The sequence below is a fragment of the Ochotona curzoniae genome, unplaced genomic scaffold (assembly GCF_017591425.1).
Source record: "Ochotona curzoniae isolate NIBS_2020 unplaced genomic scaffold, NIBS_Ocur_1.0 contig_2210, whole genome shotgun sequence".
NCBI lineage: Eukaryota > Metazoa > Chordata > Mammalia > Lagomorpha > Ochotonidae > Ochotona > Ochotona curzoniae.
This window is the reverse complement of record NW_024465369.1, coordinates 43723120-43747230: the sequence shown is the minus strand read 5'-3', so window position 1 is coordinate 43747230 and position 24111 is coordinate 43723120. Positions and strand designations below refer to the sequence as shown.

At 35.2% G+C, this 24111-nt stretch overlaps 1 protein-coding gene across 1 annotated transcript in view; it reads right to left on the bottom strand.

Annotated features, from left to right (window-relative positions):
• ZNF804A (zinc finger protein 804A) overlaps nucleotides 1-24111 on the bottom strand; it is a 214313-nt gene that overhangs the window by 7862 nt on the left and 182340 nt on the right. The gene's annotated exons all lie outside the window — the stretch shown is intronic.

Genomic DNA, 24111 nt, shown 5'->3' with positions numbered 1-24111 from the left:
GGAAGTTCATGGATCCTGGCTTCAGATGGAAGATCTTCCTCTCTGTCTCTCCTCCTCTCTGTATATCTGACTTTCCAATAAATAAATAAATCTTTAAAAAAAACAAAAAAAAAAGGAGAGAGACATCAAAGAGGTCCCAAATATTTTCACTGTGGCCTTTTATCAAGACAGTAGTGAATAGTTGCTACAGCAGATTAACATGCATGTTTTTCTTCTGATCACACTTGTTATAAAATCAGATTCCTAGAATATAATTTTTAAGAGAGAGGAACGGATGAAGAACTATACGTTAGTAATGATATAGAGGAACTAGGTGGGTGGGAGGGAGTTGGGGAGGGGATAAGGGAATATGGAACTGTATCATAAAATGATAATAATAATAATAAAGTGTAAAAAAAAAAGAGAGAGAGGAACTGGGAAAGACTTATCAAAAGAGAAATAATATGGATTTGGATCAGTAACAAGAGGAAATATAAAACCCAACTCTGTATCAGTTTGTTTGCTTTTTTGTCCTTATGCATTTTAGTCAACTATATTACTTTATAATTGCAAATAAAATTAAAATAAATATTCTGATTTCTCTTTTGTGCACATGTCCAATCATAATTTAAAAATAAGTTCCTTAAGCAAACTTACTAGAGTGAAAGATAAAGTACGTATGTTCTTTTGAGCCTTTTGATGCTTTCCAATTTTTTAAATATTTTTCAAATAGTTATCCATCATGTGCAATACCTCACTTGACATTATATGAAAGTATTTAGTACATACAATGTTTAATCATATCACTTTAAATTTTATGTGACAGTTAATAAATGCTATCCTTAATAGCTTGCCTAGGATTGCTTTACTTTTCAAATTTGAATGAATTTTAATTATATACAACTTAATAAAATTTTAGTAAAAGTTCTCTAGAGATACATTGATATACCCCAGGGGATTATAACTCTGCCTGATATATAAATATCTGATCATTAAATACTTAAAAAACAATGTTTTAATCACTTAGACTTTAAAAAGTTTTCAATCTACCTTAAAAAAGAGTTTGACGTGAGGACTAAATAATATTGAATTTTTCATATTTCTAGATTTTATGTCTTTATGATTTATACTATCATGTAGCTTTCATCATATATAATACATAAATAGCTTAGACCTTCAAATCACCTCTAAAACATTGTGTGTTCCAGAAATAACCAGATCTGGATTACATGTCAACTCCTGAGCTGCAGCTAGGATCAATATATTTAAGTAACAGGATATGAAGAAAAGTTACACAATGTCTGCTTTGCTTACTGGGGGGCAAGGTTATCATGTTTTTGCATGTATGCAATATAATTGTGTCATGTTGGCTTGAGTGTGACCCTGTTACTACATTGTCTGTATGTTAGATATGGTTTAAGGAGATGGATACTGATGGCAAGGTAATAAGAACTTGAAAGAGTTACATGTATTTTTCAACTTATCTAAGGCATTGTGCTCATACTTGGTTGAATATGAACTTGCATTCATTTTGAAAGTATTTTCTATTGTCCATAATATGAATGAATCTCATTCAATTAATTGAAGGTCTTAAGAAAAAAGACTTTTGTCTCAAAGGAAGGAATTCTGCTTTTAGGCAAGATTTCATATTCTACTTCTATAGTTTTTAGAATTCTCAACACTTGTAATTCTTTAGATAAGTCTTCCTTTATCTCTCTCTCCTCTCTTCATCTCTCTCTATATCACACACACATTTCTTACTGGGTGCATTAATATAACTTTTACCAGAAGTGAAGTATGATAAATATGTATGCTAAATATTGTAAATTGCTTTCACACTATCATTTACATACTTCTATTTAATCAAGAGAGTTTTACATTTTGATGGCAGAAACAACAAAATTACCAGCTTGCTTTGAAAATAAAACTTGCTATACCACACAATCATCACTAACTGAATTACAAGAAGATATTGACAAATTGGACATTTCACATTAAAGAAAACTTTTCTTTCATTTCATAGCTTTATATTTTCTTACTACCTATACGTAACTGCAAATCTTAAATGGGCAGTAGCCATTTTTCCATATTGAGACTACTAGTTTGCAGAGTCCATAGATAGTGTGTGAAGACATTAGAGCAAATAAGCAACAAACAAAAAAACAACATGGTCCTATCCCTAACAAAAGCTCCAAATATCAGCAGAATGGCTGGCTACCTGGAAATGTGGACACAAAAGTCAACTTTGGGACCAGCATCTGATATATCAAATTCTTACCAGTTTTTACATTTTATATTTATTTCTAATGCTATTATTTAAGAGGGCATCTGTTGGCACTTAAAATAATACATAGTTAAAGCAATAATAATTACATTTTTATTTGTACTACTGCAAGCAAATCTAGTACTATCATCTTCCAGTAATTCTGTTACTACTCATAATAATTGAATTTTTATCCATTGTTACTATTTTCACAGGCTTACAACTTCTGAATTTCAAAAAGTTGTTTTTGTCAAGAAGTATTATCAATGGCTTTTGAAAAATCCAACTATGTTTTTTCACCCTGTAAAGAAGTAATGTTCTCAGAGAATTACAGCTCCATCACTGTCTCTATTTCCTGAATCAATTTAGCTGTCTTGAAATGTACTAGGTTCTGTTAGAATGTTAGCAAATACATTTCTTCAGAGAAGGTTAAGATAATCTAGTGGATGTATCAATGTGTAATGTGTAATTTCCTTCTAGTCATTATTTAATCAATGGCATTATGCTGAGTGATTTTGTGGAACACTGCTTTTCAAATTTCTTTCCCCATTACTAACATAAATGGGTATCATTTGGACTTTTCTCATGGCAGCTTTAAAAGCATCTAATCTCTTAATGGCATATCAGATCTGAACACTATCTTTCCCCAAGGCCTCTCATCCTTTAGATTCCATTAGCTCAAGTTTCTCTTTGTGGACAAAAACTCATTCTAGTTCTCATATAAAAGTCTTTGCAATCAGTATGCGTTATGTCTAAAACTGATTTTCCAACCATTTAGTTCATTTTCTTAAGTACTGGATCAGAAGTGTCTCATGCATTGTAAGTGCTCATGAATGCTTGTCAAATTGAATTGGATCTGGATGTAATGATTAACTTTCCCAGAAAATAGGAGGCTTATAAAATTTGCTAACAAAAATCCAGATATGATCTTTAGTAGTGCAGTGAGAGCAATGGAATCTTGATTGTAAGAGACACTGACACTATTATTTGAAAAATACACAGACAATTTGAATGGGGAGAGATTGAAGAATAGTAAGAATTATAGTCCAATGTTACTAAGCTATACTTTGAGACAAACATTAAGAGTTGTAGAAGGGGACCGGCGGCGTAGCCTAGCAGCTAAAGTCCTCGCCTTGAACGCGCCAGGATCCCATATAGGCGCCGGTTCTAATCTCCTTGCAGACTTGAAATTTTAATATTGGCCGCCGCACCTGGAGTTCTGGGCTCCGTGCGTTCTGGGTTTGCTCCAGAGTTTGTGTCACAGCATGAAAATCACGTGAAAATCAACAGTGTCAGTACAAGCGTGTGAAGCTGAAAAAAAATCTATTCTTTTTTAAAAATCATTTATAAAACATTTCAGATTGGATTTTGTTAATCCATCTCAATTCCTTCAAGAAATTCCCTTTGAAGATGACTGGTGATGGTCAGCTTGAAGCATTCCAGTCGCTGCTCTCAGACGGATACTGTTGTTTGTGGGCAGTAAGGTTGACAGGTGCTTAATTCCAGGATGATGCTGAGAATGCGAGACAGCTCCCAGAAGCAGGCTGTGGCAACACCTTCTCCAGCGAAAATGGCACCGTTCTAGCCCGCTGAGTCTTTTATATGCATTTTGCTCCCCAGTGGTGATGTTCCATTGGGGGGGGGGGCAATTTGCTTTCACTCTGACTTGGTAGCTCCACTTCCCATCCAGCTCCCTGCCTGTGGCCTGGGAAAGCAGTTGAGGACGGCCCAAAGCTTTGGGACCCTGCACCCATATGGGAGACCAGGAAAAGGTTCCTGGTTCCCGGCTTCGGATCAGCGCAGCACCGGGCATTGCGCTCACTTGGGGAGTGAATCATCGGATGGAAGATCTTTCTGTCTCTCCTCCTCTCTATGCGACTTTGTAATAAAAATAAATAAATCTTTAAAAAAAATGAGTTGTAGAAGGTTAAAATATTCTTGTATTGCCATACTATTGAAACAAATACGTATATAAGCAACATATTATCATCTATGAATGAGAGATATTATCTTTGAGAAAGATATTCCATTTGATGGTTCGGTTCCCATAAGACCTTAATATCTGGGGTTTGAAAAAAAAAAACTGAACCAAAGAGCAAACTCAATCCAAGTCTCTCATATGGGCTGCAGGATCTCATCTGTAGCAGTTGCCATTTGCTTCTTTTCCAAGGTATGCATCAGCAGGAATCTGGAAAGGCAAATGTGGTCAGGACTTAACCCAGACACTCCAATAGAGAAAACAGGAATTTCAGCAGGGATACAACTGATAGGACAAATGCTGGCCCAACAATGTAAATTTTTAAAATAGATACATTCATTCATTTTAAAGTCAGAGTTACTGAGAGACAAGGAGAAGGAATAGTAACATTTTCCCCACCATATGCTAGTTTTACATTTGTTCTTACTTGAATGTTTTACCTGGATAAAAGTTTCTTAAATTTAAAATTGAAATATGAGATGAAAACTATTTTAAATCTGAAACAAAAATTACCTTTCTGTGGACCCTTCCATCATATTACCTATGGTATATATAACATTACAGTAGGTAATAATCTAGTTATTTAAAAACCTATATAACACCTGCATTGTTACAGGTTTTTGTTACAAACTAGTAGAACTTTTCCCTAGTACTTTGAACATTCACAGGAGGGTAATATCTCCAATAAAATATATAAAATCAATTTAGCACCTATAAGTGACTTTTAAGAGAATGAAATCTATGTAAATACGCATCTTTATCATCTGATGGGTGAAAGTATAAAGGAAAATTAGAGTCCTACTCATCCTCACAGTATGTAGAAAACAAAATACTAGGCTATATAGGAAAATCACTTCACATTAATCCTTTCACTTCAAAAACATTTGCATATGTCAAGTCATAAATTGGTATGTCATAATAAAAGTGTACCGTTTAGTATATCGTAATGAAAATGTGAAGAAAGGATATGAAAGGTTTTCTTTCCCTTCTTGTTCAAATGAATTTAAATTGGGTGTGAGTTTAGAATTCTATGGCTTAAACTTCAATGAATGGCAGGATATCACTGTCATTAGTCAACTATGCTTACTTAATGTGAATGACATCAAATTTCATTGAATGGGATAAACTAAAAGATTAATACTTGGTAGGAAGCTTTCACTGGAATTTCATGAAGAGAAGGTCAGTTTTGCCCCTGGCCTGGACCACAGCAGTTATGCATGCAGTTTTTTAGGAGAGATATTAGTTCCTGTGAGAGATAGGGCTTCTAAATCATAAAGTTCCCTCATCTCCTCATGTGATCTCATATTCTTAGAAATCAGATTGTCAATCAAGCCCCAGAACAACCAAAAAGGAAGGAAGGAAGTTAGGAGATGTTCACTTGCCTCATTTAAAGCAGACCGTTTGTTGGACAACCATGTAAAAATGTAAGTACGGCTGGATGCTAAACTGTGTCTTCCAGACACTAAGTTCAGAGCTGGGCAACATGACCCTGCCAAGCTGAATCTAGGGAGCAGTTAGAAGCTCTAGTTCATGCATGCAGAGGCTATGGAACTTCTAACAAAATCAGAAGAGCAAACCCATAGGTTATACTTTAATAGCTATGATCAAATCATCAAGGAGAGAGAAATTCATGTGCTGTTGCTTGAATACATACTTCATAAACATGTGTTGGACTTTATTCTTACATAGCCACTATCGATAATGATAATAATAAAAAATAAAACTATATTTAGTTTAAAATTACATTCTTTATCCATATTCATAACAAGGACTTTAACTTATTGTGTTTATTATAATTATCCCTATTCACAGACACTGAAAAAAGTTAGACATTCAGAAATGTGTCACCTCTTATCTATAGAAATGTTCAGTTTTGAGACAATAAAAATTTTGCATTTATTAAATTGTTTCCTTTCAAAAGTATTTATTCCTTTGTGAGGAATAAGAAGAATTAGGTGGTGAGAAAATAACATTTTCCTACACATTAGAAGCTTACTTCAGTTATTTTAAAATTTCATCCTTATAAGCCATCTAAATTCAGTCTTCAGGAGAGTAAAAATAAAGATATTGAGCAATTTCTTTGCATTCTGCTTCTGCCCTGTATGACATCTTTGTACTATTTATAAAAGTATTTTGTACTTTGTGACACATTTCTACTTTTATAAAACTCTCTTATTATCTTTTTAGGCTCAGTTTATGTATGAACTGGAAAAACCACACATTTAAATTTAAAAAGTTGTCCCTGTGGAATTGGTATTCTGTATTCAATGAGAAGGTGATTGAGAATATTTCAATACAGACCTAAGAGTAAGGAACTATTGAACTGAAAAAAAGTTCATCAGTGTTTTACTTACTGCTAGATTAGTTTCATATCCTTTCTGCAAATTTTATAAAATGTGAGAATACCTAACTACATTCAAATACTCATGCAGGAGCACAATGATTTCTAAATATCCTACAATTATTTGTTATCTGTGCATTACTCGTCATCATGGATAGTAGTATATTGCAAAGTTGAAAAAAGTGTGTTTTCAAGGATGAACACAGATGTTCACAGATGTTTGAGTAATAAATGTTTAGGCAGTCTATGACTTCATGATTTATATTCATAAATACAATGAACTTTAAAATTCCACACTAAGAAAACACCTAAATTAAGACTTCAGAAAGAGCTGAGGGGCCGAGGTGGTGATATAGCCAGTGAATCCTCCACCTGTTTCAAGGGAATCCCATGCTGGCACAACTTGAGTCCACTGCTCCATTTCTGACCCAGCTCCCTGCTTGTGGTCTTAGCAGTGTGGCATGGCCAAGGCTCGGGCCCCTGCACTTGTGTGGAAGACACAGAAGCTTCCCATCACCCCAGCTTTGGCCACTGAGACCATTTGGAAAGCCAGCAGATCAAGTTCTCTCTCCTCTTAATTATTACTTTCAAGTAAAATAAATAAATCATGTTTTAAAGAATTGAGAAGACATCAAAGGAGATAATTAACATTGCAAAGCGTGTATTAAAATTATGAAACTATGTTTAATATAATTGGTCACCACAGTTGCGCGATGAAACAACAGTGAGTTACCACTACACGATGCCATAATGATTCAAATCCCCAAAAACCTGATGCTACAAAGTATCAGTGAGAATGAGAAGATGGAGAAGCTCCTCTTCACGCTCACATTGAACGCAAAATGCTACAGTCATCCTGCAATATAATTTTACTTTTCATAGAACTATGGTCTTAACATATAATTAGCAATGACATTACTAAAATTTATCAAATAGCTGAATAGATACAGACATGAATAAATTCATAAGTGAAATCTGCACACGTATGTTGTGAAGTATTTTAGAATGAGGAAAATCAGGAAGCAACCAAAAAGGTCTTTTCTAGATGAATGAGGAAAAGTTATACGGCATCCATGCAATAGGATGTTATTTCCACAATTAAATGAAATGTCTCATGAAGCCTCTAAAATATATGAAAGAATATATATGAAGATGTCTCTAAATCATATGGAGAAATAAAGATGAAGCCAGTCTGAGAGGCTATCTTCTGTATGTTTCCAATTATGAGACAATACATAAAGAATGCATATGTAGAGACAGTGTGCATATAAACATCACCATGCATTTGAGGGATGGAGAGGAGGGATGAATAGGCAAAGTACCATTGTAGTGCAGTAGAAATATTATGAGTGTTACCATTGTGGTGAATACATGATATTATAAATCTCCTCAAATGCACTTAACTTTACAACAAAAAGGGTGAATTTTGAAATATGCCGTTTTTTCAAAAAAAAAGGGGGTACTTAGTAAGTTGGGGTATTTTGGAAAATAATGTGAATCATAGAAAAAAAATATCTAATGTGTTAAACATGTATGAAACTATATCACCGAATCATAAAAAAGGAGGAGGTGTTCACAAAGGTCTGAATATTTGTGTTCCCACAGAAGTCGCATGCTGTTGTAACAGATGAAATGAACCAAGACAGTACTGAATCACTGAAATTAGGAAATTAATGGAGTTTAGAAACATAAAAGGAACAATAATTATGTAAGTGCTACATCCTGGTGAATAAAGCTTCCCATCGTATATGAGTGAACAGTTCTGACACTGTATACATATAAACTGGAATTGTTGAACTAAATAAAGGAACTGCAGATGATGGAGTGAGACTATATAAATGCCTCTGCCATTATGAGTCATCAGTTTAAGTTAAACACATATTTAAGCATACATTTGAACATATATTTACGTTAATATGGATGTATCCACACATATGTGCATACACATGAATTACCATACACACATTCCCTTCCTCTCTCAGCTGCACGTGTTGAACAGCAGACCCAGGGTGTGCATCTTAGGAAAAAGTAATCAGGATTCTCAGAGAAATGCCTGATACTTGATGGGGAAGGGATCCTTCTTTATGGTCACAAAAGAGGGAAGTAATAAAAAGTAAAGAAGCCAACTAAACATAATGACGAACATATATTTATTTCAAAAAAGACACAAGAGAAAAATTGAGAGTTTGTGAAATCCCAAGCCACTATGATTTAGGCAACAAAATGTGGTCATACAAAATTGTAACCCAAGGTATAAAATAAAAGTCATTACTTATCCAAATAGATGATTGAACACAGTAGTACTGTTACAAAGAGACCAAGTGTCTCATACAGATACGTTCCACAGAATGTGTGTGAATTCTCCCCTTCAAGGAGGCTAATCATGACACCTCACTCCTAAGGGTGACCTTTTTAGGGCAGCTCTTTCCAACAAATGTTGCTGAGGATGAGGGGGTAAGTGCGCTAATAACCTATTTCAGGAATGTATACTAGTGCAATGATTGTGGGTAACATTATAGAGATTCTTAGGATTTTGAAAATAGATCTACTATGTGACCCAGTCATTCCAGTCCTGAGAATTTACCTAAATGCAATGAAATCTGCAAATGAAAGAGTTATCTCTACCACCCTTGATAGCAGCTCCACTCATTATAGCTAAGATATGGAATTAACCCAGATCTCCATCAACTGATGACTGAGTAGAGAAACTGATATATACATATGAGGAATAATACTCAGCCATAAAAAGGAATAAAATCCCCAAATCCTTAAAATCCAATACAATGCATGTAATCTGAAGCAATTCACTTAATAAAATATGTCAGTCCTCAAAAGAAAAAATGTCATGCTTTTCCGGGCTTGTGGTAACTAATATACATGGTATAATAGATGTAATATATATGTACAATATTGACATTTTGAGATTTGATTACTGTCTATCATCCTTGCCTATACTCTTTAGATGCATGGATTTTCCTATGTATTATTTGCTAAATTTTGTACTTCCTGGTGGGTTATACTTGCAATTACAAAGAAAATTCAACGTATGTCATTCTAAAAATTAAAAGAAAAATAAGAATAGGAGAAGGAGGGAAGGTGAGAGAGAATGTGGTGAATATTATTATGCCCTTAAAACAATATACATGAGGGCCCAGCATGGTAGCCTAGCAGCTGAGGTCCTTGCCTTACACACACTGGGATCCCATACAGGTGCCAGTTCTAATCCAGGTGGCCCTGATTCCCATCCAGCTCCCTGCTTGTGGCCTGGAAAAGCAGTAGAAGACAGCCCAAAGACTTGGGACCCTGCACCCATGTGGGAGACCCAGGAGAAGCTCCTGGCTCCTGGCTTCAGACTTCGTGGCCATCTGGGGAGTGAAACATCTGACAGAAAATCTGCCTTTTTGTCTCTCCTTTGCATATCTGACTTTCCAATAAAAATAAATAAATGTTTTTTAAAAATTGTATACATGAAATCTATGAAATGTGTTCCCTTCTGGGGCCACTCATCCTATGTGCTTCACAGTAGCAGGAATGTCACTTCATGTCTGCATTTCTGCTTGAGATTGAGAGTCAGGAATTTGTTTCACTCCTTTAAAGCCTCGCTTGTCACTTCCTTCATATTTCTAAATACAGAAATCATCTTTATCTTGAATCCAATTTCACCCACCTACTCCCTAAAAATTGTCTTGTTTCTCTTCTTCTTTATTACCAGACCTGCTCAAGTTCAATATTTAGACCTTCTTCACATTCTAGATTAGAAGATGTTATATATATATATATATATATGCATATATATATAATATATATATATTATATATATTTGTGTGTGTGTGTCCAGTTAGGGCAAATGTATGTATCTCCTCAAATAGTCACTACTTCTTTACTGTTAAAAGTTTCAAAGTCCTATATTGTGTAAGCTTAAAATACTGACTTTATAGTCCTTTAACAATCTGTACTAATATTATACCATGTAATAGAATCCCGGAACTTTTTCTCTCATTGAACTATAATTTAGTATCCATTAATTTACTTTCCCTGTGCTGAGCCTCTGGTAATGTGTGAACATACTAAGGATTCATCTCCCTTTTCATTTTTTTTTCTAGCTAGTCCTCAGCTATATAGCTTTAAAGTCTACATAACTGCATACTCATTCTATTTAAGTGCATGGTAAGCAGTTAAATGAGTCTATAGCAAATACCCAATTTTAAATCCTTTTAGTTTTCTGTAGTTCCATTCACTTAAGTGCTAAGAAAAGAGAGTCTTCACCCTTGCTAAGCTTTTCTTTGATTTTTTTTTTGAAAGTCAGATTTACAGAAAAAAGAAGATAGAGAGGAAAGACCTCCCATCCACTGACTCACTCCCAGGTCACAAAGAGCTGGATGGGAAATGGAGAGGCCAGGATGCCAACTAGTGCCCATTTGAGCACTGGCTCATGTAAAAAGAAGACTTTAGCCACTAGGCCACCACGCTAGTCCGTTACTCTAAGTTCTAAATCCAGAAGATGACAGCACTTGGAGTCTATAATTCTTATTTCATCGTCATAAAATGTAGTGATTTCAGATGAAAACTGTGTGACAGAAAGTATGCATCATATTAACTATTCTGCTCATGTCCATCTTTCTTGATTGCATTCATAGTTGAGCCATTCTCTGATTCAATCATTGTAGAGGTTTTGGTTTTTACTGTCAATTCCCTCTATAATTTCAGGAAATTCACACCCCCAAAGTACATGTATTAGATACATGTGCTAATTTCCTAACAAGAAAATAAAAGGAGTGGGCATTGTGCGGAGCTGTTAAGATGTCAGCTGGAGCAACCTCATCCTCTATTAGAGTGCCTGGTTTGTTTCCATTGTCTATGCCTTGTACAGAGCTGCTTATGGCTGTGTCCCCTGGAAGGACTCAGGGAATGATTCAAACACTTCTATCCGTTATTCATGTGGCAGATCCAAATGGAGTTCCTGAATTCTAATTTTGGTCCGGTTTGAGGGACCACTAGTAGGCAAAACATATTTTATTCTGTCACTCTATGTTTAAAATAAATACTTTTAAAAATAGTCATTGATGTGATATTTTGATTCTATTAAATTATTATGAGGCTGGAGTTATGGCATAACAAGCAAATTTGCTGACTGCAATGCCTGCATCCCACATTGGTGCTACTTTGTATCTAGCTGCTCCAATTCCAATATACCTACTGACTGATGGTTTGGGAAAAGGAGTGGAAAACGGCCAATTATTTGGTTCCCTGCCACCCATCTGGGAGACCCATGTGAATGAATCTTTGTTGGCTTAAGCCTACTCAGCCCTGTTTGTTGCAGGCAACCAAAGAGTGAATCAGTAGGTGGACAAACTCTCTCTTTGCCTCTCTCTATGTAACTCTTCTAAACAAATATTTAAAGGGATTTGCTGGGAACGTTGGCTTTAAAAAATGTAATATGCAAAAAAATATTTCTTTCTGAAAATAACCACAGTTAAGGCTATAGCAGGGGAAATGGATTTGATATTTGAGGAAAAAAGAAACAGGAGTGGGTTGGGTATTGTGGTGCAGCGGATAAAGCCTTGCTTTGGATGTTAGTATCCCACAACAGAAGGTCCTTTGGAGTTTCAGCGCCTCTGTTTCTGTGCCAGCTTCAGGCTAATGTGCCATTAGGTGAGAAACGGTGGCTGACGTGCTCAGGACACAGCCACGTACCTTTTCTGGGAGACCAGAAAGGATCCTGATTTTAGTTTGGTTCTGGCAACCTAGCCAAGCCCTACTGGTCACATATGCTTAGGGAGCAAACAGCAGGTAAAAACATCCCATTCTTCATTCTCACTGCCTTTCAAGTTAATAAACAGCAATGTAAAAATTTAACAAGAAATAGGAATATTTGATCAGATTTCAAAATTGTATACATATATTTCCATACATATACTTTCTACATTAAAAAGAAACAGCAAATAATAAAATCTCAGTTAATGTTGGAACAAAAGTAGTTGATGAAGGCAATGTGATTTACAAAGAAGTGAAGGACTTATTCTCTTCCCTACTCATTTTCCATCTTTTCTTCAGTTATCTCTGCTTTTCACACTCGTCCAATAGACAAAACAACATATAAACAACAACAATAACAACAAAATCCCTGACAATTCTGGGTCTGAAACATTGCATTATTTTTCAGGAAAGTTCTTAGAAGTTGAAAGAAATTGTGGTTCCCTCTGATCCTGACAGTGAAGTTTCCATTCTCCCTATGGCAGCACACATTAGGGACAGTGCCTTTTGTTTGTGGACCCCACACGGGATGAGGCTCAGAACGCGCACTAAGCAACAGTGAACTGAGAGCATGAGGTGAGCAAGGGATCTGAGCGAAAAGTTGCTCTACTGAGGAGACACCACAGCAGATCATTTCATCAAAATGAACTGTGTGTATGTGTGTGTGTGTGTTTGTGTGTGTGTGCTCCCCCTGGGCACCCAAGTATTAAGTTTCTATTGGTCTGATTTTCAGTGACCGAGAAGAGGCGCAAAATGAGCAGTGGGATGGGAGAGGAGGAGAGGAGACAATCTCTGGATCACTTCATTTGAAATCCTACTTGGCTCCTCACGGCAAACTTTCATCATTCCTTCTCCATACTAATCAACATAATTTAAAGTGAAATAATTGCATTTCTGTGTCCTCCAAGGTACATTTTATTCTGAAGGAAATTTCTATAACAAAATTGCAAACTTTTTTTTTTTCCTTAGTGAAAGAAATTTGTGCATGTCTCTTCAAAAACACACACAGCAATCATCAAGGATTCTAATTCCTCCTATTCTCCAATATGGGTCATATTGCTTTAAATAATATCTAACCTACCTTAAACATTTACTTTTTACATAAAGTTACTATTCTTGTTCTTATTGTCAGTTTTCAAGCCTCCTGTTCTATCCTACATGTCTCAATGGCTCTGCCTTGCCTTCTCTAGATGTGTTCCAAATCTTCAAAGTAAAAAGGATATTATGAATCTCATTATTTTCTTTTTTTTTCTTTCTTTATTTTTTAGTGGGTAAGACTATTATTTTTTCCATATTGTTTCCTTCATGTTTAAAGGGGGGTATTAAGGGAGAAGGCCCACCCAATTTCCCACCCTCCCCAGGTCCCGCATGTGGGGTATGCTCTGAGGTTCTTGCTCAAGTGGTTTTTTTCTAATGACAGTTTTGATTGCAGCTATATACCTGAGTGCCACAATGGAATAAAAATAATACACAAATTTAATCTTTAAGTAATAAGAAAAACATAATAATTAGTTTTAATTTTACTGAAAGGCAGAGAGAGAGACAGAAAGATGAAAGAATTTTTCCATTCCCTGGTTTACTTCCCAAATGCACAGAACAGCCCAAACCAGGCCAGGACGAAGGTAGGAGCCAGGTCCTCAATTCACATGGGTGACAGATACCCAAATACATACCACAGCCTTCATCTACTTCTGCCTGTTCACAATTAGACAGCTAGTTCAAAAATGGAGTTATCAGGACTTGAAACAACTGTTCTTAGATGTGATGTCTTAACTGCCGAAACAAGCAACTCTCCGGATAAAATATTTTTAAACATTTACCTGAAAGGTAGAGCAACACAGAGTCTCTCTCTCTGTTTTTATCTCTCTCTCTCTTCCTCTCTCTCGCACACACGTGCTTTCTCTATGTATGTGTGTTTGAGAGAGAGAGAGACAGAGAGAGACAGAGACTCCCATGAAGTTTTTCATTCCCCAAATGACTTTGAGAGTCAGAGCTGGACCAGGTGAAAAGCAAGAACAAGAAACGCCTGGTCTTGCATCTGTGTGGCAAGGTCCCTTATTTGGTTCGTCATTTGCTACCTTCCAAGTCACAAACAGGAAGCTGGATCAGATGTGAAATAGCTGGTGTTGCAAGTTGTGGCTTAACTCACTGTAGTAAAATGCTGCCCATGACAAAATGCTTGAAAACAGGGATTACCAATCTATAACTTGCAAGACAATTACCTGAAGTGCATGTTAAAACACAGACTGCTGATCTCCAGGAAATCAGATCATTGTTGATTCATGAAATTTATACTGGGCCCTGAAATTTGCATTTTGACAATTTTAGCAGTATTGCAAATATCAACTATTTTAAGACTATAATTTGAGAACTACTGCTTGAAAGTCAATAACAATTAAAAGGAAATTTATGTATGTTTTTACATGCCATCCATAAAAATTATATGTCTGGAACTCTGAGAAGAAATGAAAATGATTCAGAGAATCACTGGAGAATACAATAAAACTTAAAATATAACTTCTACGTATTTCTGTGCAATGGAAGTGTAATATTGTTCTAAAAAAACACATGGAGAGCCCTAAAACAAGCAAAAGCATTGCTTGTCTAGCTTTCTTGGCCCCTTTCTTTCCTCTGACAATTGATTATGTATGTGGCATTACCATCTACTTAGGTATTCATGCCCGAAACCTGGGCATTAGTTGGTTGGTTTTCTCCCCTTGCTTCTAATACCAAACCCATTCAAAGTGCTATTGCTCTCATTCCAAAAGTAATTTGTCAATTAGTCACACATCTCTATCTCCAGGGTCACCACAATGATCAAAGCTACTCTTCAGTTTCCAATTATCTCTCCAACGTCTGTCATTAACTATTTATTTTACTTTAAAAGGAAGTAGAATTCTTTCACTTATTCAATAATACATTTCTGCAATTAATACTTGTTAAATATCATCATTGGCTCTGCTCTGCTGGTTATTAAATGTTTAGGATAGATGAGTGAGTAAAATTAACAAAGCTTTACTTCATGAAATTCAAAAAGAGTGACTACCATTTGCAAGATGTGGTCAGTTGGAAGTTGCTAGAATTCTGTGTCATAACAAATATGTGAATTATGTAATTTAGGTTAGCTTACTCATTTCCTTAGAAAACAACTCTATTAGCATCACCTTGAGGTCTAAATAACAACATGATAAAAATTATACACAGCACTATGGTCTGATTATGCATTGCCACTGAAACTCATTTTGAAACGTAACTGCTATGACAACAGCATTATGATGTGGGACTTTTCACTGGTGATTAGGTCATAAGGGCTCAACATTCATGGCTGCGATTCAGCCTGCTATAAAAGGTCATGATCAGCCCCATCTTTCTGTCCTTGATTTTTTTAAAAATATATAGTTTTTATTGGAAAGTCATTTTTACAGAGAGAACGAGAGACAAAGAGGAAGATCTTCCATCTGATGATTCATTCCCCAAGTGGCCACAACTAAAGCTGAGCTGATCTGAAGTCAGGAGCTTCTTCTGGGTCTCCCATACAGGGACAGGGTCCCAAGGCTTTGGGTGGTTCTTGACTGCCTTCCCACACCACAAGCAGGCAGCTAGAAAGCAAGTGGTGCAGCTGGTATACTACTCTCAGGATTAGAACTGGTACCCATATGGGATCCCGTTGCATGTAAGGTGAGGACTTTAGCCACTAATCTACCATGCTGGGCCCCCTTTTTAAAATTTATGTATTATTTTTATTGAAAGACATATTTACAGAAAGGAGAGACAGAAGAAAGATCTTCCATCTGCTGCTTCCTCCCCAGATGGCCATGACTGGAGCTGAACCAAGCCAAAACAATGAGCCAGAAGCGTCATCCAGATCTCCAACATGGGTACAGGGTCACAAAACTTCAGGCCATCCTCCACTTCTTTCCCAAGCTGTAAGCAAAGAGTTGATTGGGGAATGGAACAGCTGGGACATGAACCATTGCTGAAACAGGATGTTTGCACTCATAGGCAGAGGATTAGCCCGTTGAGCAACCGTGCCAGTCCCTGTCCTTATCCTTCAGATTTGAGACAACACAGAACGATTACCCTTGTTAGACACTTGTACCTCTCAAACTCCACATTTTTTTTTAGTTTATTAATGATTTTTGTTAGGTTGCTAAAATATTTATTGAAAGGATTTCTTGAATATTTTTTTCTTTTTTTTTTTATTAATTACATTGCATTATGTGACACAGATTCATAGGCTCTGGGATTCCCCCATCTCCTCCCTGTGCCCTCCCCCCTTGGTGGATTCCTCCACCTAGTTGCAGAGACACACACAATAAACAGCAAAACAATAAAATGAAAACTGACATGAGACAGCTGAATAGTACTCTATAGCCACTTTAAGGTATATAGCAGCCGGTGCTGAGTACACAAATTGAAGGGTCAATGAAGTAATCACAGGAGGTGGTTAAGAACTTGCACTGTTATAACATATTGATTACTCAATACTATGTCAATGAATTCTATAATGTTGTAAATTGTTGTTGATGTTGTGCTGGGGCTTCTAATTGATCAGGATGATATTCTGCCAGCTCTAACTTCAGACCAGAGATGGTCTCCCCATGAAATTTATGGTCTCCCCATGAATTTATCTGGACAATAAGATGCTGGACTCTATGCTTGGTGTATGATTGCAACGAAAGAATCTTGACTTAATTTGAACTGTAACACTGCAGCTTATGTCTTTATATTCACTATAACTAACCCAAATTCAGACATTCTGTTACAGTAGCAGAGAAAGACCAAGATTCATGGCAGCTTAAAAAGTGTCTATGAAATCATGACTACTGTGACGCAAAGACATTTCAGTAAATGAAAAATTGATGGCATCGGGTTAAATGACATCAAGTTATACAACAACTTGAAATTTGATTACTCGAGTCCATATTTAAAGACAAAATATGACATACATTCTTAAGGCAAATTGGAAAATGCACAAAGATGCTTCACATTCAGTAAAAAGAAAAACTATTATGTCAAGAAAGGAAATACTTATTTGAAATAGAGTTGCAAACATTATAATTTTTAATATCAGAGAATATGATAATAATGTCAATTTTATACATAATTCCAGTGAGTTAAAGATTTCCAGAATTCTACTTTATAAAAGCTGCTCACAGTGGGCCAGCATGGTGACTCAATGGGTTAATTCTTCACACGCACGTGCTGGCATTCCATACGGAATGCCAGTTCTTGTCCATTTTCCATCTAGTGCCCTGCTTACGGTCTTGTACCCAGCTCCTTGGGACCCTGCACCTTTGGGAAATCTGAAAGATGCTCCTGGATCTTGGCTTTGGACCAGCTTGGCTCCACCCTCTACAGTCATTTGTGGACTGAGCCAGTAGGTGGAAGATCTTTCAGTCTCTCCTGTCTGCAAAGCCTGCCTTTCAAATAGATAAACTTAAAAAAAAAGTTACAGATACAAATTATTGGAAGCATTTGGAGCTACAACTTTCAAACATGGAAACTATCTGCATTCTTGGAAAAGAAGAATGTATATGAAATGGAAGGTATGTACACAGATATTTATCTTCATCTAAGAACTTCATGAGGTATTTTCTATTCATAGAAATACATGTATAATCTGTACTCAAGTTACAATGATTACTGAAATTAAGTGATGTTTAAGGTATTAATTGGTAATCTGCAATGGTGATAGGATCTTATGTTTAAATAAAGATAATAGTAAAATAACCAACATACTAAGAGAAATACTTCCTGTTTTATTTATTTATAACCAATTTTGACACAATTTAAAACACCCTGCTATTTTGGAAAGGGTTTGATCATATGTATAGCTTGAAAAATAAGAAAGAAGTAGTTTCATTAAAAATAACCATATAGCTGAGCGAAAATTTTCTATATGTTCTATTACCAATATGGAAAGATAATTTGTTGCTTCTATTTTTTCTTAACTTATCTTTCCTTTTCCCTGATATCCATCTTTGGGTAGTACTTTGATTCCTATTTAAATAGATAACTTTTTATTTGATTTTATTTTTCATTTATTATTTTATGATACAGTTTCATAGGCTCTGGGATTTCCGTCCTTCCTTCTGCAAGTCCCCTCCTTCCAATGATTTTCCCCATCTAATTGCAGCAGTATAGTTCGTCATCCTGCAGTGTAGGTATGGACAATGGCAGAGTCCAGTATCTTGTTGTCAAGATATATTCAACAGTTTCATTGGGAGTCCATCTTTGATTTGGAAGTATAGATGCATTGTATTTTCACATCTGAATATAATAGTCTCTTTTATACAGTTACTATACATCCTGTTAAATGGAATGCCATGAAACAAAATTAAAAATAAGAGGAAAAATAGGAAACTTACAACAACATAAAGTTAAACAATATGCTACTGAATGTTCAATATGTTGTTGAAGAAATGAAAAAGAAAATCAAAAACCTTCTTGAAGCAAATGACACTACTATATGACCTTTTAGTCAGTGAAGAAAATTTTTTTAAAGAAATAAGTAAATTTTTTTGAATAAATGAAAACAAAAATATCAAAACCCATGAGATGCAGCCAAAACAATATTGAAAGGGCTATTAATTTTATATTCTCAAGAAAGGAGGAATTTCTTAGCAACACTGATGACATAACTAACAGTTACCACACCAGGGTAGGTGAACTAGCAAAGCTTTTCACTTAAACACATTTTACCAGTAAATGTAGTTTAAAGTATTAGTTGAGTTAAAAATAGTTGTAGATCAATTTGCCTACAGGGTGTTCTGTTTCTAGAATACTTTTCTAGGTCATTGCCTGGAGATAGCAAATCAAAACACACTTGTTTAACTGTTTCCTTTAGTCTTAGCTTCTCCATTGACTTTATAATATGTTCAACTCAATTATTCTGGCAGAAGAAATGTACAATTACTCTTCGACATCAAAGAGCAATAAAAACTCAACATCAAAGAGACATAAAAACATTTTGTTAGTTTGGAGTTCAAACTACAGTATCATGATTCTGTATCCACTCTTCTTTTTCAATTCTGCGCCCATATGATAATAATCTGAAAAGAATCTAACATGGGATGTTTGCCATAGACCTATATTTGACCAGTTATTTACTACTTTCAAAAACTTTTCTTTGTTCACTCCATGTCTACCTCCTACCACAGAGGAAGACTTCTGATATCTTAGTTTCAAGAGATGCTGGGGGAATCACTGTGCAATAATCCTTTCAGTAAAAACTGTTAGTGGATTGACTGGATTATTAAGAGATTAAAAAAATTGACTTTTAGGAAGTACTGTTTCCAAATTCTCACACTATACTAATCTTGGGTATTATACACTGCTGATTCTGAGTCAATTTTCTTCTTAAAAACTTAATTCTATTATGAATAATTCTCAGAGTATCTCAATGTGTTTGCATTAAAACAAAGTACAAATTAATCTCCATATATATGGAGATTATATATAATATATTATCTATATATACATATATATATGCTATTGTCTAGAGTCCAATAATTCTCAGAAAATGTTAAAGTATTATTATCAACAACATATAATGAAAATAAATGCCATCAAACCAGTTATCATTAAAATATTACAGTAAATTTTAAAAGTTAATAAATGACAATAAAAACAAAATAGATATATCTCACCGATTACAGTTTAAAGTGTTACTTTAAACAAATAATTGTTTTCATAATAATAACACAAAGGGGTCAAACTTAATTGTCTTTCATGAAAAAAAACCCTCTAGAATTAGGTGTATTTCTCTTTTGCAATGTTGAAAAGACTGTTGGGATGATAATTACATTTAGGTAACACAGAGAGGATACATTTATTTTTAATTCTAATTTTTACCAGACCTGCAATATTATGGTATTCCCTAACCTGACAAATGTTGGAGGAGGGAAAGCAAGGAAGCAGACTTCTTTACAAAAGTGGAATCAGTTCAGAATTAGAATTGATTCTTTAAGGAAAAAAACAATATTTGTTTTTATTGGAAAGGTGATTCAGATCTATGAAGAGGAGAGGCAGAGAGAAAAATCTTCCATCTGCTGTTTGACTCCCCAAAGAGCCACAATGGCTGGAACTGAGCCGATCTGAAGCCGGGAGACAGGAGCTTCTTTTCCATCTCCCATGCAGGTACGGGGTCCCATGGTTTTGGGTCATCTTTCACTGCTTTCCCAGGCCATAATCAGGGAAATGGAAGGGAAGTGGAGGAGCCAGAACACAAACCAGCACCTGTATGGGATTCTGTTATCTGCAAGGTGAGGATTTAGCCATTGAGCCTTCGTGCCCAGGCCTAGAATTAATTCCTTTATCCAGGGCCTGGCACCTACTGAAAAAAATTTTAGTTCTAATATGAACCACAACTTTAAATAAGACATGTCAAAACAAAACATGTTCATGACTGCATGTGCCATTTGAGGCAGACATTCTGGGGCTCAGGATTATGTAGAGTCAATGTATGTTCTCTTGCTCTGAAAGAAAAATCAGAGTTAAGAACAAAAACTATGAAAAGCATATAATGTGGTTGACATTTATAACACACATACACACACAAGATGCCTTTTGAAGTTATTACATCATGCATTGTCCTATCCAAAACTTTAAAAATTAACTTTCAAGTACTAAATATAAAGATGCATATTTTCACCCAAATAGCAAGAGTATTTTCCTTCTTATGTGTCAGATCATTGAGCAGCGTAAATTATTAGGAAATGTTCAAGCTTTGGAGTAAAGCCATTCCATTTCTATAGCAATAGAAATCCCTGCAGGAACAACATATTTCAACTACCTGGCCTGACCCTGGGGCAGAGCAACACAGCGTGCTCCCAGGTGTTCAGTCTGGACTTGCTGAGGTGAAGGTCACTTCAGTGCCTTTTGGGAGGTGTGTCAGTCTCATTGCAGCCACTAAAACAAAAATCAAGATGTTTGAGGGGCAGCAGCAATAAGGCAATCATTCCCTTTTCTATCTCTTCATAGCATCAGTGTGACGATGTCTTATGGTGAAAATAATTCTGAATTGCCCACAGGCTGTCAGGTCAGAGAATAGACACAGCGTGGCTTTACTTTAAGAGCTGATGAACAGGTAAAATGGTTTGGAGGGAAACCTTCCTTTTTCTCTGATGTTGAGTCTCCCATTTTTATTTTTTAACTCAGTGAATAACATTCAAAATGATATAACTTTACTGGAAATTATTGTAATCATTTTTTTTTTGCAGAGAATATTACTTTAAAAATGCAGAGCTGGGAATTAGGTAAACTGTGACTATTTATGACTGATAAATATGCCTTAACTATCCTTTATACTTGATGATTTTGAAATCTTCAAAGTTAGGTTCAGAAAGGCTAATAAAAGAAATAAACTCTAAATCTAAGTTCACAGAATAGAAAACCTGGAGGACTAAGAAAACAATTAAGTCTCCACCAGGAATGCGTGTTAGAGTCAGAATGAAGTACCCAAGTCTTTAGTTTTCAAACACATTTGGAATACATATGAATATACATGTACTTTTCAGAAAACATAGAATTGCATAAAAATATGTACAGGAATATTTCAGATGTTTCAAAATCCTTTGACATTCCAAAGTTTGAGAAACTATGTAACTAGCATGAAGTCACTCTTGCTAAGCCATTTTCTGTAGACATTCCTCTTCAAAGTGGTCAAAGTTTTTGCTACTTTTCAATAAGCAAATATGTTGTTGCCATGTTATTTATTACACAAATCAGGTCAGTTAACACATCAGGACAACAGATGAAAAGAGAGCATCTGAAGACACTGGGATGTGTAGTTATCTCTTAAGTATACGATTTGCTATATAACAGTTTCCTATGTTTGAAAACAACACATGGGCTGCTAGCATGAATACACCTGAATAATGATTTATTTTAAGGTACCAGTGACCTGTGTAAAATTAAATTTTCCTTGCGCAAAGAAATTCTGTACTTCTCTGCATTTTTAATAAATCATACTGTTATAAAAATGGAAGGAGTAGAAACAATATATTTGTTTTATATTTAAGATGCTGGTGTGCTAAGACGATAATAAAAGAGGAAGATCGATAAAAATGTACCATTTTCTTTTGTATTTTTTCCACACTTTAATTTGAAAAAGATTTTTGAAATGAAATTCTAAACAAGATTGTCTCATAATTAGTAATTGGCATAGAAATCCATAATCCAGGTTTTTTTTAAAAAAGAGGTTAATATTTGAATGGCATAGGGAAGTTAATAGTTTCATTTATAATTCCCCATTTACTATTAAGAACTTAACTGATTTAATACAGTTTATATAATTATGATAGAAGTGTGTCAGAAAACTTAAGATAATATGTATTTGCCACTGTAGTTCCCAGTTTAATAATATGTAATCACTTACATGTGATATCATATGAAACATTATATCAAGTTCAGTAACTGATTCCACTATTCAGTTTAAAAATTAAAACATCCCTCTGATATCCATTTATCTTCTGTTATTCTGAAACTATTTGCTATATCTTGAAGTAGCCATAATCCTGAGTTTATATTTGTAATTTTCCAAAAAGTTACAGTCACAGCATTTCATAACCTTCAAGTTTATACTACATATATATGTATTTATATATATATTGCTTTAGTTTAAAGAATATGAATATATATTCTCACAAACTTTTGCTTATTCATTACATTTCTAAGATACATGTAATATTTACCTTTACTCATTTTCATTGAACAATTTTGCTAATATCAAGATGTATCCATAAATTGTGTTGTTCACAAAGATCAGTTTTGGGGATACATCTGCATGGATGTATATGTTTTCTGAAGCTCTTAAGTCAGCTCACACTTTCCTATAGGAGCTATACAATTTTTCTATTGAAATCTTGAATACAATTTGATATTACTCATTTTTCCAGTCTAGAAAGTACAAAACTGTTCATAATTTTTTATAAATTATTAACATATTAAAGAGCCTTTAGCATTTTTTCTTTTGTAAACTCTTCTCAATTTTGAGGTAGAGCTTTTTGTACCTTCTTACACATAGCAATATATAATGAGAAATATTTCTTGGTTATTTAGCTTTTAGACATGATTTCTGGGCCCACTGCAATGACTCAGCAGCTAAATCCTCGCCTTGTTAGTGCCAGGATACTATATAGGCAAGATTCATGTCCCAGCTGCTCCACTTGCCATCCAACTTCCTGCTTCTGACCTGTGAAAGCAATACAAAATGGCCCAAGCCTGGAAACCCTGCACCCATGTTGCAGACCAGGAAGAAGCTTCTGGCTCCTAGCTTAGGCCTGGCTCAGTTCCAGAAAATGGGGACACTTGGGGAGTGAACCCAGACACAGAAGATTTTCTCTTTGTCTCTCTTTCTCTGTAAATCTGCCTTTCCAATAAAAATAAATATGTGTATTTTTAAAAACACCTTTTCTAATTTCTTATTTTTTATTTCATCAAAAATACTTATAACGAAATGTAAATATATGTAAAATTAATACATTCAATCTCTTTTTTAACTATAAACCCTGAATTCTCAGATTCATTTTCTGAAAGATTACCCTTAAAGTTTGACCGTTGGGGAGGGTATTTGGTCTCACGGGTAAGATACCATTTAAGAAGACCATATTCTCTATCAGAGGGCCCAGGTTCAATGCACAGTTCCATTGCTGGCTCAAATCTACTAACTTGGATCAAGGGAAACAGCAAAAAATCACTCAAGTGATTGAATTTCTGCCACTCACATTGCATTCCTGAATTGTTTCATGGCTCAGCTTTCAGCTGCACACTCTTGCTTATTGTGGGCATTTG